Here is a 13,520-nt window from a genome sequence, read left to right as displayed (position 1 = left end):
GTGCTTACCTTCTATCCTATTCTAGGCTTGCACAAGGTCCCCTAGCACTCTGCCCATTTCTGGGAGCAGAACAGGGGTGCCTGCAACCAGTCTTCATGTCCAGCCATTTCTGAGACATAAGTCACAAAGACTGACACACCACCTGTGACCTCAAGGAGTTTCTCCACCTCCTTGTGCCTTGGTTTCTCCTTTCATTGGTCTATGGAAAGGGCTAGGAAGCCTGCCTAGGCACACAGTGGGTGCTCATGAGTACTAGGTTTCACAGTTACTGTTAAGTCTGGAAGTTTGGTGCTGTGACTTAGCTGTGTGCTCTCAGGTAAGTTTTCTTTGCTTTTCTGAGCCTGTCTTCTTGGATGGAAAGAAGAGGCTATCCTCTTTGCAGTCCTGGTGGCGATCTGAAGAAGCTATGGTATTGAAGCATTCTCCAAGGAGCCTGGTGCTGGAGGCTGCTCTGTAAATGCTCACTTCATCTTGTCTCCTGCCAGACAATGGGACACAGATGTCCCACTGAACATGCCTTGTTCTGTCAGCCTTTGGCAAATGACTGGGCCAAAGAGAGTCTGCTTACCACTGGAGACTGACACCCATCACCCTGCAGGATCATTTGAGTGACTCGTAAGCTTTCAGGACCTGGGGCCAGACCTTGAGGCATCTCTAGTCTCCCCTCTCAGCTCCAAAAGGCCCTCAAGAGGGAACGCAGCCCAGTGTGTGGGGAGATGGCTCAATGGATAGTGTTTGCTGCATGAGCTTAAGGACCTAAGTTTGATCCCCAGCATCTATGGAAAAAGATAGACTCGGCTATACGTGCCCGTAACTCCAGAACTCTTAGAGTGGAATCAGGCAGTTCTCAGAACAAGCTCAACAGCCAGCAGAGCCAATCAGAAAACTCCAGGTTTAATGAGAGACCCTAACTCAAAAGATAAGGTAGAGAGTGACTGAGGATGTGACGTGTGGCCTCTATATATGCACACATACATATGCACATGCACACATGCTCAGGCATATAACACATACACACCCCACATATAATAATATAAATAAACAATAAATAAATAAGGAAGCTGCCCAAACCTTCATCCCAGGCCAATATCCTGCCTTCAATGTGCCTTGGTCTCCACTCATCCAGTTGGCAGTATATCCCTTGTAAACCCTTTGGGTTCCTGGAAATTCTTCGTGATTCATGGAAATCAGGCTCCCTGGAGCTTCCATGACTAATTCCTGTTCCTATCTTGGGATTAAAGTAAAGAAACTCAGTGTCTCAGGGCTCAGAAGAAAGTGAATACCTTGCCTAGTCTCTGAGGATACACAGGGTTCCTCCTGACTCGAAGCTTAATGATTTTGTGTAACAGTAGGCAGAGCCAGTAGTGACAGAAGTTCATGGGACTTGAGGAAAAGCTGACATTGGGTTAGTCCTTTCACATCTCACCCTTACTTAACCACTCCCTTGAAGAGTATGTATTGGGCTGGGCTCCCCAGAGATCACAGCTCTATATAGTTATTCAGTGTTGAGAGATATTCAATCACACTGTGAACTCTGAGTCTGCACAGGCGTTAACTAAATAAAATTAACCTTGGGTCAGGAGGCTGTGTTAGCAACTAGTTGACAGAAAGTATATCATAGAGCATCGAGGGCATGCAGGAGAGATAGAGACACCGGAAATAATAAGGTGAGGTTTGGAGTGGTGCAGCCACTGCGCCTAAGTTAAAACAACATTTTGCACCCAATGTGGGGCACAACAACATGGATGTGGAGTCACGCCAGCCAGCTCTGCCACAGTTGCCATCTGGGCCTTTTCACATGAGTACTCAAAGCAGGTGACTCCAAAAATCAGGCTCATGCTTAGAAATTGTGGGAGGGGCTTGAGTTCACCACTGACACCGCAGACAAACTACTGAGAAGTCAGAGGATTGGGTGAGACACCTGGGAAGTCCTTTAATAGAGAGTTAAATAATATTAAAAAGAAAAATCTGCCAGGCGGTACTGCACACCTTTAATCCCAGCACTCGGGAGACAGAGGCAGGCAGATCTCTGTGAGTTCAAGGCTAGCCTGGTCTACAAAGTGAGTTCCAGGACAACCAGGGCTGTTACCCAGAGAATCTTTGTCTTGAAAAACAAACAAACAAACAAACAAACAAACAAATAAAACAAGAAAAATATTTCCCACATTAAGAAGGGGGAACATCGGATTGGGAATTTAGCTCAGTGGTAGAGCACTTGCCTAGCAAGCGCAAGGCCCTGGGTTCGGTCCTCAGCTCCGGAAAAGAAAAAAAAAAAAAAAAAAAAAAAAAAGAAGGGGGAACATCACAATGCAGGATGTACTAGGACCCCATATAGTGTTATTATGGATGGTTTGAAACTGAAAATTTAAGTGAGGAAATAAATGACTTAGCTGGAATTGACATAATATCACTGTACTTAGTGTCAGTTTGGTAATTAATATTTAATCCTTAGAAAGTGGTTTGATAACTGTGCCAAATATGATAATTTGACTGATAAGATACAAGCTTTAGAAAGACTTACTACTGATAATACATAAGCTTTAGAAAGACCTACTAATGGAAATAAGAAAAATACTCAGACACAGACAGAGAAATTTAGAGCAGAATCTACTTCACCATTGCATTATAAAACTGAAGAGGAACAGCCTAAGGTTATTAGAACACCAACCTTAATTTATCCCGTTACCATACAAGAATGATCACCAGATGATAAGCACCCTCAAGGCTATGCAGAAGTTAACTGGGATTCTGTTATATTAGATCCAGAAATGTTAGATCTGAAGAGATTTAAGGAAACAGTCATTTCATATGGTATGCATTCACCCTTTGTGAAACATGTTAAATTCATGGGCCATGAGGAACAGAATTATTCCACAAGACTGGAAAGATTTAGTTACAGCAGTATTGGAGACTGGTCCTCAGTTACAATGATGATAGATAATAATTTTTCTGAATTTGCCAAATACAAATGGACTAGACATTGTGAACGTAATCCTTACTTGATAATTGTTTTTATTTTTTTTTAAAGATTTATTTATTTATTATGTATACAGAGGAGGGCGCCAGATCTCATTACAGATGGTTGTGAGCCACCATGTGGGTACTGGGAATTGAACTCAGGACCTCTGGAAGAGCAGTCGGTGCTCTTAACCTCTAAGCCATCTCTCCAGCCCCAATTGTTTTTATTTTTATTTTTTATTTCGAGACAGGGTTTCTTTGTGTTGTTTTGGAGCCTGTCCTGGATCTCGCTCTATAGACCTGGCTGGCCTCAAACTCACAGAGATCCACCTGGCTCTGCCTCCTGAGTGCTGGGATTAAAGGTGTGCATCACTGCAGCCCAGTGATAATTGTTTCTTATTGTATATAGTTTTATCGTGTTAAAGTTAAAACCTCGTGTCTCGATAAAAAAAAAACCCTCGCATTTTTATTTAGATAATACCTGATAATTGTTCCTCTTGTATATAATTTTACTGTGTTAGAGTTAAAACCATTCTTTTCTATTTAGACAAAGGGGGGAAATGTTGGAAGATATTCAGCCACACTGTGAGCCCTGAGTTTGCATTTGCATTAATTAAATAAAATTAACCTTGGGTCAGGAGGCTGTGTTAGCAACTACTTGACAGAAAGTAATCATAGAGCATCAGAGGGCATCTGGGAGAGATAGACAGAGGAAGTAGTGGGGTGGGGCACAGCCACTGTGCTGAGGTTAAAACAATACAGTGGTTGCTCTGTGGCCCATACATCATCCAGGTTCCCAAGCCTTTGTAGTACCAGGGCCAAGCCACATGTCATGCAAGAGGATGAAGCCAATGGAAGCCAAGACTAACCAGGCATCCTTCAATAGCTCACAGGCAAATCTGGGCACCCATTAGTGGACGTGTAGGCTGGGGTCCTGCCCCAGGATAAACACAAATATCCTGGCTGACGAAAGCCATGGCAACCAGGTCTAACTCCCGGAAATTACTCCCTGGCTTACCCAGAGGGAGAGTCTGCTCCAAGGGAAAGGTAAAGTTAAGGGTATCAAGGATACCAGCCTCCTTGGTTGGTCTTTGCAAATCCTGCTCACCGTGGGGCAGCTGCCACTGTGCCCCTATGTGGGTAAAGACATCAAAGTCTAGGGAGGCTACAGGGAAGGCAGTGTTTGTCCCAACCAGTGCTCTGCGGAGATGGTACCCAGACCACCCAGATCCCACAGAGGTACCCAGCTTCCTTGGCTGCCTAGTTCCAGGATGGAAGCCTCACTGATAGCTCTCAATCCAACACCTACCCTCAGGCAAGCCCCATCCAGGCTTGATACCCCAAAACCATCTGTACCATCTCCTTCCTCCAAACTCTCCACACTCAGCCTCACCTCGGCGTCCCGCAGGATGTCTCAGGACTCTGGCAAGTACTTGGGAGAGCTATTCTGCCAGGACTCTGGCCCTTCCTAATACGCCCTATCCAGCACATCAGCTTCTGGTCCTGCAGAAGCCCATGGGCAGCGGAGATACAGGACAAGTCTCCCAGTGCTGGAGGCCACACAGCTTAGTCATGTTCATAGGCTGGTGGCTACTCAGCAGCTTTTACAGCTCCCACTGTGAGCAATAAAGCAGCGACTGTTGAGAGCCTGGACTTTCCATGACCTACCCATGCTAAAAGTGACAGTTACCACTCACCACAGCCTTAAAACATATGCCAGGCATCAGCTAGGGACTTTCCACACGCTTCTCCCTCACTACTGTCATCAGAGATAGAGCCTACCTTCCCATTTTACACATGAGAAGACTGAGGCTCCGAGGAGGGAAGCAGCTGGACTCACCTGTGCAGACCCACTGCCCTCCAGGGCTTGAGACCCACAGAGCTCCCACCTAAGTGTTTGGAAAGTGGCAGGCCTTGGCCGTAGGCTCCAGGAGGCTGTGAACAGGGTGAACCTACCCAACTTGTCCCTGAGGATGACCCACCTGGCCAGGCTTAGTGCTGTTCAACAGCACACCCTGTGACATTGGCAATGTGCCTGGCCTACACTGTCCAATACGATACCTACTCACCACTTGTGGCTACTTGAACCTGACTGGGGAAACTGAGGAACAAACTTTAATTCTTGTAGCTACATGTACTAGGGGCTACTGTATTGAAGCTTGCAATAGATTGGGAGAATGGCGTCAGGGGAGGTCGACTGAACCAGCCCTACTGGAGTGATGGGGGCAGATGAGGGGACAGCCAGCCAGGATGAAGAGAAAGATCTGAGTGTGGGATGGGTGTGGGCTAATAAGGTCATAGCAGAGTGGCGTCCTATACATTCTAGGTACCTATAGCAGGCAAGGATACAGCTTGGCATGGTGGAGTATTAGGTAAGAGTCTGGAAGTGGTGCTCCCCACCCTGGGAGAGCTCTAGAGCTGCAGGCAGGAGTTGGGAAACATCTGGGAGGGCAAAAGAGGGGAGCAGAGCCATGGGGAGGTGGATGTGGGGTGCTAAGAAGTACCCAATATACAGCTTGGGAGAATAACGAGTGACCGGGCGCTAGGGTGAGATCCTGGGCACAGGATAGAAGAGGGTGGATGTGGGGAGGGAAGTGACCGTGGGCCCTTGCTCTGCACAGAGGCAGCCAGAGGCTGTACTCAGACCCTGTAGCCAGACTGCCAGGGTTCTCCACAGCTCAGGGCCTCAGCAGTTCCTCAGTCATCATATAAGGACATAACAAGATCCATGTCACAGGAGAAACTTCAGGAGTTTTTTATTTTCACAGCCGTGGAAATCAAACCTAACTCAAGCTTGCTAGTCAAGGGCTCTGCCACTGAGCCATCTCCTCTGCCCCAAACATTTATTAAGGGGCCTGGAACTGCCCGGCAGATCCAGCACCAACTGAGCGTGTGAAGCCTGACATGGCTAAATGTGCCTGAATGTCTGGTACAGGAGAGAAAACAACACTTCAGAGGAAGAGAAGAGACACAGGACAGAAAACTCCCACAAGTAGACTGGGGAGATGGCGGTGGTGGCTCATGCCTTTAATCCCAGCACCTGGGAGGTAGAAGCAGGCAGATCTCTGTGAGTTCGAGGCAGCCTGGTCTACAGAGTGAGTTCTAGGATAGCCAGAGCTACAAGAAAGAAACCCTGTCTCAAAAAGAAAAAAAAAAAATCAGGACTTGATGCTCTTGCAGAGGACCTGGGCTCTCTTCTAACCTTTTCAGGAACCAGGCACGCACATGTTACACAGGCATGCAGACAAAACATGCACACACACACACACACACACACACACACACACACACACACACACACAATGAATTGTCTTAAAAAAAAAAAAAGTCTGGCTAGCCTTTTTGTGCTCTATTAACAAAAGGATGAAGCCCAGAGAACGGCAGTGAACCGGCCAAGGCCACACAGGAGGTGAAACTCATGTCTCTTATCACCGTCAGAGAAGCCTGGGGTGAGGGGATGGAACTTCAGCCTCCAGCTGTCTGAGGAACATCTGAGGGCAAATGACGGACAGATGGGTGCCCCATATGGGCCAGTAATGAATGGGCCTTTGCCACTCTACACACACACACACATAGCCCTGGCTGACTACGCAGATGGCCAGAGGGAACAACATTCCAGGCAGAACAGGCCAGGCATGGGGAAGGGTCCCCGTCCAAACCTCTTTGCAGGCCAAAGGTGGACAGGAGGTAGGCCAGCCCAGAGCAGATGTGGATAAACCAGAAGAACAAGTCATGAGCTACTTTAGGCCCCGGGCCTTAGATCTCTCAGAAATACGGCCTTCCTTCATGAGGAGAGTCCCCTGAGCAGAGCCATGTTGTACTGTGGAGGTGTCCAATGCAGAGCCAAGTCCACTGGGCCTGGCTGGGGTACGGGGAAGGTAATCGAGGGCAGCAAGAGGTCAGGGGGACATGGGGGACTGCAGTCCCGGACACTGGTACCCTGCCTGGCTTGGGATGGATGAACAGGGTAGGATGGCACTGGGCTTGGGAGCAGCGGCCACAGGGGTCAGACAGAAGGTCAAAGCCCTCAGAGCTCAGCACAGAAGGACAGAGTACAGTTGAGGAGGCTGATAGACTTATCGGGGTGAAGGAGCATCTTCTGAGGAGGACACATGCAGTCAACCAGGCAGGGGTGTGCAGACCGCGGGAGCGGGCAAACAGGAGGCTGCACCTTCATCCTCCTCCTGTCACGACAGCTGACTCTCGGAATATTGTCTCCTGTCCGACACCGTGTGCCGTCCTCCTTCCTTCTGGAGGACAGAAGATCTGGCACACAGCTGGCTGAGGGCAGCCCAGCCCCCGCCTGCAGTTCTCAAGTCATGGACCTCTCTGCCTCCAACAGGGGACCAGACCTCCACGTGGGTCCCACCGCACCAGCCTACCCTGCCAAATATCACCTTCCCTGCCTGGGCTGCCTCAGTAGCTTGGACCAGTGTGAGCGCCCATGGTACATCGACTAGGCTGGGTTATAAAGGATTGTAAAACCACAGTTCACGGAGCCCTAAGTTCTCTGGAGGTCTGAAGGGACAGTCAGCAGCTCCTCACTTCTACCCAGCATCCACAGGAACTTGTCATCCTGGTCAGTACCACATGTCAAGTTGCCCACAGTTTGACATGGAGTAGGGGTGTCACTGGGACTCTAGGAAGTTAGACCTGGGCTTCAGGAGACTGACAGGGCCCTTCCACACAGTGAGACTCCTACCCTGACTGTCCCTAACATGCCCTGTCCGTGTCTCTCTGTGGGAACCTCCTTGCTCCCATCCTCACCCTCCCTCACCCCAGCCCTGATCACTGGGAACTCAGGCCAGTGAGGGAGGGCCCCAAGGCTGATGAACTGGTCACTCAGGGGTTACTGTTTGCTTGCCTGACCCAAGCCTGTGTCCACAGCTCTCCAGTGACCTGTAACTGTGGGGGGATATGGGAGCCTTTCCTGAGACCACCCAGAGATACCCACCACAGGTCTGCTCAGAGTATTTCAGTTTGCTCCCTACTACATCCTGACCCCAGCCACTCACCACTACTTACAGGTGAGAGCCTGAAGCACAGAATCAAAGGATAAGCCTTGGCCCTCGCCTTGGCTAGCTGACCTCGCCCTAATAAGGCCTATGTGTCTCACCACTCCTGGGTCCCTACTGGCCATCAATGCCCACCCTTCCACCACATGGTACCTGTCTAGAGGGCCCCATTCCAGTCCTAGTTTCTGGCTTCTATAGCAGTCGATTCCTTCCTTGGCACCCCAGGCCAAACCAGATGTCAGTCACGTGACTATGAGCCGACTTCAGCCAGGCCCAATGACAGCATAACTGTTTACCTAGACTGGCGTCCTAACTCCAGCTCTTCCCAGATGGGCACCTCGCTTCCCAGGCCTCAGGCCTCCTCATTTGTTTTTGTTTTTTTTTTAAAGATTTATTTATTTATTATGTATACAGTATTCTGCTTACACACCAGAAGAGGGCACCAGATCTCATTACAGATGGTTGTGAGCTACCATGTGGTTACTGGGAATTGAACTCAGGACCTCCGGAAGAGCAGCCAGTGCTCTTAACCTCTGGGCCATCTCTCCAGCCCCAGGTCTCCTCATTTCTACAATAGGTAACCAGGCAGCTAGAGAGGCAGCCCTACTCCCGCAGAGGAGTCAGGTGCTGGGCAGGGCAGGGAGCAGCTACAATTTCCCTTACTGGAGCTGTCAAGGGCCAGGGGCAGGTAACCAACCACAGACCTACCGCCTCTGAACGTCCATCTATTCTCAGGGCAGAGCACCCAGAAGGCTATTCCCTATCCCGAGAACCAAAGATAAAAACTGGAGGATGTGTATAGCATGAAAGCAAGCTCTCTGTCTTTCTGTCTGTCTGTCTGTCTGTGCACATGCATGTTGAGATGGGGTCTCATGTAGCCCAGGCTGGTCTCACACCTGTTATAGTCAAGGATGACCTTGAACTCTTTTATCTTCCAGCCTTGAACTTGCAAGTGCTAGGTTGGAGCAAAGTCTCCATGCAGAGGGACCCAGGACGACAAACCTGGGTCAAGAACCCATTCTTCCTTTAGAAGCAGCCCAGTGTCCACAGCCCCACGGTGGAGTGTGGACTAGGACCCCTCCTTCCACGGGAGAACTGAGATCTGTGGTTGGCCATAGATGAGACTTTAGAAGCTCAGAGGAGATCCCCAAGCAGCTGCTACACAGCCTAGGAGTCCCACTTTGGACCAGCACTCATCCCTCATCCTCTGTGGTGGACACGAATCAGACCTGGGCTTAGCAGGCAGCTGGGCAGGGCTCCGAGCATTCACATTGCAGGAGAAGGGGCCACCATGCTTTATCCAGGCTTTGCACACGACACTCCACTCATGGAGGTTTCTCTCTCCCAGCTTTTACCCCTCCGTAAACCTCTGCCCCTCTCTGAGGCCGTCCCTAAGCCCAACCCACTCAAAGGCCCCAGACTTTCAGTTAGATGGCTTGGTGGCCTCACCCTTGACCCTCCCAGAAGACTGTAACCACCAAGTCCTGCACCCCCACTTCCTAGAAAACCAGCTGACGTACGGTAAATATCAGTGCAATAAACATCCTGCATATCAATGAACAAACAGGACACCCACAGGCAGGATGCCCTGCCTCTCTGGATGTCAGCATCTCCATCTGCCAGATGACATGGCATGTCCTGGCCCAGCTGCCCACAGCCCCTCAGTGGGAAGGGGACATGGAGCCAAGAAGTGCCCAGTAGATGAGAGGCTGGACGGAGCTGAGGAGAGGGACAGTGTTGGGCATTCAGAACAGAAGAGGTCAGAGAGGGACCGGGCATTGGTGAGAGCGAGCAATTACTGACTAAGAGCTTCAATTAGAGGAAGGTGAAGCTGCTCCTTTGAGCTTCTGCGGAAGCTGGGAGACCTCCAACACTCACTGAGCCACATCCCACTCTACCTAATCACAGGCATCTTCAGGAACCCAGAGGCCAGTGGGGGATACATCTGACAGGGCTCCTGCCCCTCAGCTCCCTGCCACCCACCAGCCACGTAGCCTCCCACACCCAAAAAGGTGGCCCCGTCTCATCAGCAGTAGGAAACGAGAGAGAACAGGCTAATTTAAGAGTCATGCCAAGGCCAGCTCTGCCAGGAACTGGTGTCCACGGCTGTGGAACCAACAGCGGGGTGCTCCCTGCCCTAGTAATGCCACAGCATAGCATGGGGGGGGCACCTTGAGGTTGGGTAGCAGTTTAAGAATGGGTGTCTCAAGCCGGGCGGTGGTGGCACCCATCTTTAATCCCAGCACTTGGGAGGCAGAGGCAGGCCAATCTCTGTTAGTTTGAGGCTAGCCTGGTCTACACAAAAGAGTTCCAGGATAGTCAGGACTGTTACACAAAGAAACCCTGTCTTGAAAAAAAAAAAAAAAAAGTGGGTGCTTCTCAGTTTACTGAAGCCAAGGTCAAAGGGGATGGAGCTGAAAAGAATATTCTGGAGCCCTGCAGTGGTATTGGGGGGAATGGTCAGCTCTCTAAGGCATCCTGGAGTCTGAACTCAAAGTTCAAAGCCTGGCCCTTCTCCACCCCCACCACCAAGTGACCTAGACAGGCTACTGAATACATTGAGCCTCAGCGTTCCTGTCAGCCACCCTCCCACTTCACAAGGACTAAACGGGATGACATCTAGGGAGCCTTGACAAAGACGCGCCTTACTAGTTCCTGAGATGGACTCAGTACTCCCTCTACATAGCCTCACACCCTGTGCCTTACAGGATAAGATCCCTCTTCTTCTGAAACCCCAAAGCCCTGCTCACTGGCTTCCCTCTGCCTCTCTAGCAGCCCAGGGTCACCTCCATGTCCCGATCTGGCCACCTTCCACTCTCTCCCCATGATGGCACGTCACACCCAGAATGAAACCTAGCCTGCTCTGGCTGTCCACAGACAAGCTGGCTCCCAGGTCTTCTCTAGGTTCACCTTCCTCTTCCCTTCCCTGCATCCCCGGGACAAGCCCCAGCCCGGAGTCCTCACATTGGCTGTCACTGCCACCTGGAACACCCTTCTCTCAGCCTCTCAGCACCCTTCTCTGAGGGCTGGCAGCCTCTTTCTGTTGCCACTGGCCCAAGGCCTTCCTGACTCCTGACCCCAACCTCCCTCCCTCCCTCCCTCCCTCCCTCCCTCCCTCCCTCCCTCCCTCCCTCCCTCTCTCTCTCTCTCTCTCTCTCTCTCTCTCTCTCTCTCTCTCTCTCTCCAGGTCTCAACCCCACAGTTCATCCTCGAGGGAGGTGCTAGGCCTTGTTTATGTCTCCCTGCCTTCAGGAATGTCAACCACAAGAGAGAAGGGTCATTTCTGCTCCCCACCCCCCACGACACAGCTTGGCTGAGCAGTAAACAGCCGCTCAGGACTGGAACTGAACAGTCCAAAGACCCAAGGAACCCTGGAGAAAGGGTTCACATAGAGACAAGTGCTATCTGGCTGGGGGACCGGCCCAGACACTAAGTGCTCACACCTGAGGGAACATCCTCCCCGACTTCAGTGCCAAGAAAATCCCCTCCCCCCTCCCCCCTCCCCCTCCCCGGAAAGTCCCCTCAATCCCCACCCCTGAGATGAGCAGCCTTGCCCCAGCAGTGCCAGCCCCTCCCACGAGGCTCCAGACCTCCAAGAACAATGTACAAAGGGCCACTTTAGCTCCATCTCTAGCCCAGAGGGCTGGAGGAGGGGGGGGGTTCCCTCCCCCTCCACTGTCCTCTCAGGACCTCTCTGCTAATGGAGTCAGGCCCCTGGCAAGGCAGCTTTGTTCCGGACATTGTCCTTGTGATGGAGAGGTGGGGCAAGGCACAGGGTGTGGCCCAGGCCCATCTGTACGGCAGGTGGTGGGAGCCTGACTGGCAGCTGGGCTATGGGGGAGCAAAGTTCAGAGCTGATAGAGGGATCTGGGCCCAGCAGCAAGAGGGGTGTGTGCATGGCTGTGGGGCGCTCAGCCTGGCTCCAGGAGGCGGGCTTAACCTCTCTCCGCAAGCAAGCTGCAAAGTGATCTAGGCGGGTTATTCCGACAAACAAGCTGATAACCTCTGACCCGTGCCTGGTACGGATGGAGGCTTTGGCAACTTCTTTATGCCTGTTATCTTTCCTTCTGGGGCCACTCAGTGATATGACTAACCAGGCAGCCACACACGCCAGGTCCCACAACCAACCTCCTTGACTATCACCTCTCCTCTGTCCCATGGCCTGCAGGGAATTAAAAAACAAACAAAAAAACAACAAACAAACCCCACAAAACCTTCCACCTAATGCTGGCTGCTAAATTCTCCCAGTATCTCTCAATTCCTACCTGTTACAGGGTCCCTCCTGGTTGGCAGACCCTGCCCCCTCCCCTAAACTTCTCCAGCCCAGGGGCTCAGTTGCCGCCCCCCCCCCCCAGAGGCTCTTTCCTATTAACCCAGCCATTTTGGTTACAAGCCCTCTTTGGCCCATTGTGGCCACGGCTCCCGTTCCTCTCTCTTCTCCGATTCCCGCTCCTCCTCACGTGGCGCAGCTCAGTCTTGCTGGTCACGTTCGGTCTGGACCTTCCCAAATGCCTCCGGCTATGGTCTTCCTCATGCCCACAATTAACCTTCTCCGCCATGCCAAGGAGCAGCCACGTCCTCCTTGTATTTCTTTTTTCCATTCAAGCACTCACCAACATGGTGGCAGGGCCTCTCTGAGGGACTTCCAACCAGGTCTCCAGGAACCAGGCAGGCTGGCATTCATCCTGGAGCCCAATGATCCGCAATCAGGCGACACCAGGATGACAGTGGTGCAGCTTCTCTGAGGGAGTCCCAGTCCCAGGAAAACTTTCCCGCTCTTCTTCTTGGACCCAGTGCCCGTTGGGGCGTCACCGCGCCCAGCCACACCTGAAGCCTTTGATAGCACTGTGGCATTCTCAGGTCTGATTGGCAGCTCAGAAAAGGTAGCAAAGGTCCTAGAGTTGCCTCCCATGTCACCTCAGGCTCTGAGCCCCTGGAGAAGTGGCTTCCCTATGGTTCCCTTCCAGAAAGAGGGACAGTGGACAGAGCCTCCAGTGTATAGCACAGAGTGAGCCACACAGGGCTGGGAGGAGCCATGGCTGTAGGGAACACAAAGGTCCTGGCCTTCAGGTAAGCACTACATAAAATGGGAAGTTTTATTTTATTTAAAGATTTATTTATTTATTATTATGTATACAGTGTTCTGCCTGCATATGTCCCTGCCGGCCAGAAGAGGGCGCCAGATCTCATTACAGATGGTTGCGAGCCACCATGTGGTTGCTGGGAATTGAACTCAGGACCTCTGGAAAAGCAGCCAGTGCTCTTAACCCCTGAGCCATCTCTCCAGCCCAAAATGGGAATTTTTAATGGGAAAGATATATGATCTGCCTTTCCATCTAGAAGGCTGGGAATGGAGGTGACTAAGACCTGGTGGTTTATAGCGTCTGTAGGGCCAGGCCATGCCCAACTCCCACAAGCAGGACTGGAGAGGGCTAATAGTCTAGGTGACCTGTGTATTATCTGCATGGCAAGAGGCTCCCCCAAGCCCTCCCAGGATGGGAGGTGCCTAATAGCCCAAGTGACCCCTACACGATCTGTATGGCCAAG

General features: G+C 51.2%; 1 protein-coding gene across 4 annotated transcripts in view; it reads right to left on the bottom strand.

The window, feature by feature from the left end:
* The window catches only part of Mgat3 (beta-1,4-mannosyl-glycoprotein 4-beta-N-acetylglucosaminyltransferase), a 51,820-nt gene that overhangs the window by 14,963 nt on the left and 23,337 nt on the right, over window positions 1–13,520 (bottom strand). The window contains exon 1 of one of the 4 annotated variants that reach the window (XM_042264848.2): window positions 9–2,975. The exons of the other annotated variants lie outside the window; for them this stretch is intronic. The gene's annotated coding sequence lies outside the window, so the exon portion shown is untranslated. Of the gene's footprint in view, window positions 1–8; window positions 2,976–13,520 lie in introns of those variants that run through there. 4 annotated transcript variants of the gene reach the window in all.

The sequence above is a fragment of the Peromyscus maniculatus genome, chromosome 20 (genome assembly GCF_049852395.1).
Source record: "Peromyscus maniculatus bairdii isolate BWxNUB_F1_BW_parent chromosome 20, HU_Pman_BW_mat_3.1, whole genome shotgun sequence".
In the NCBI taxonomy this organism is placed as follows: Eukaryota; Metazoa; Chordata; class Mammalia; order Rodentia; family Cricetidae; genus Peromyscus; species Peromyscus maniculatus.
The sequence above is the reverse complement of the archived record's forward strand: the minus strand, read 5'-3'. Positions and strand labels throughout refer to the sequence as shown.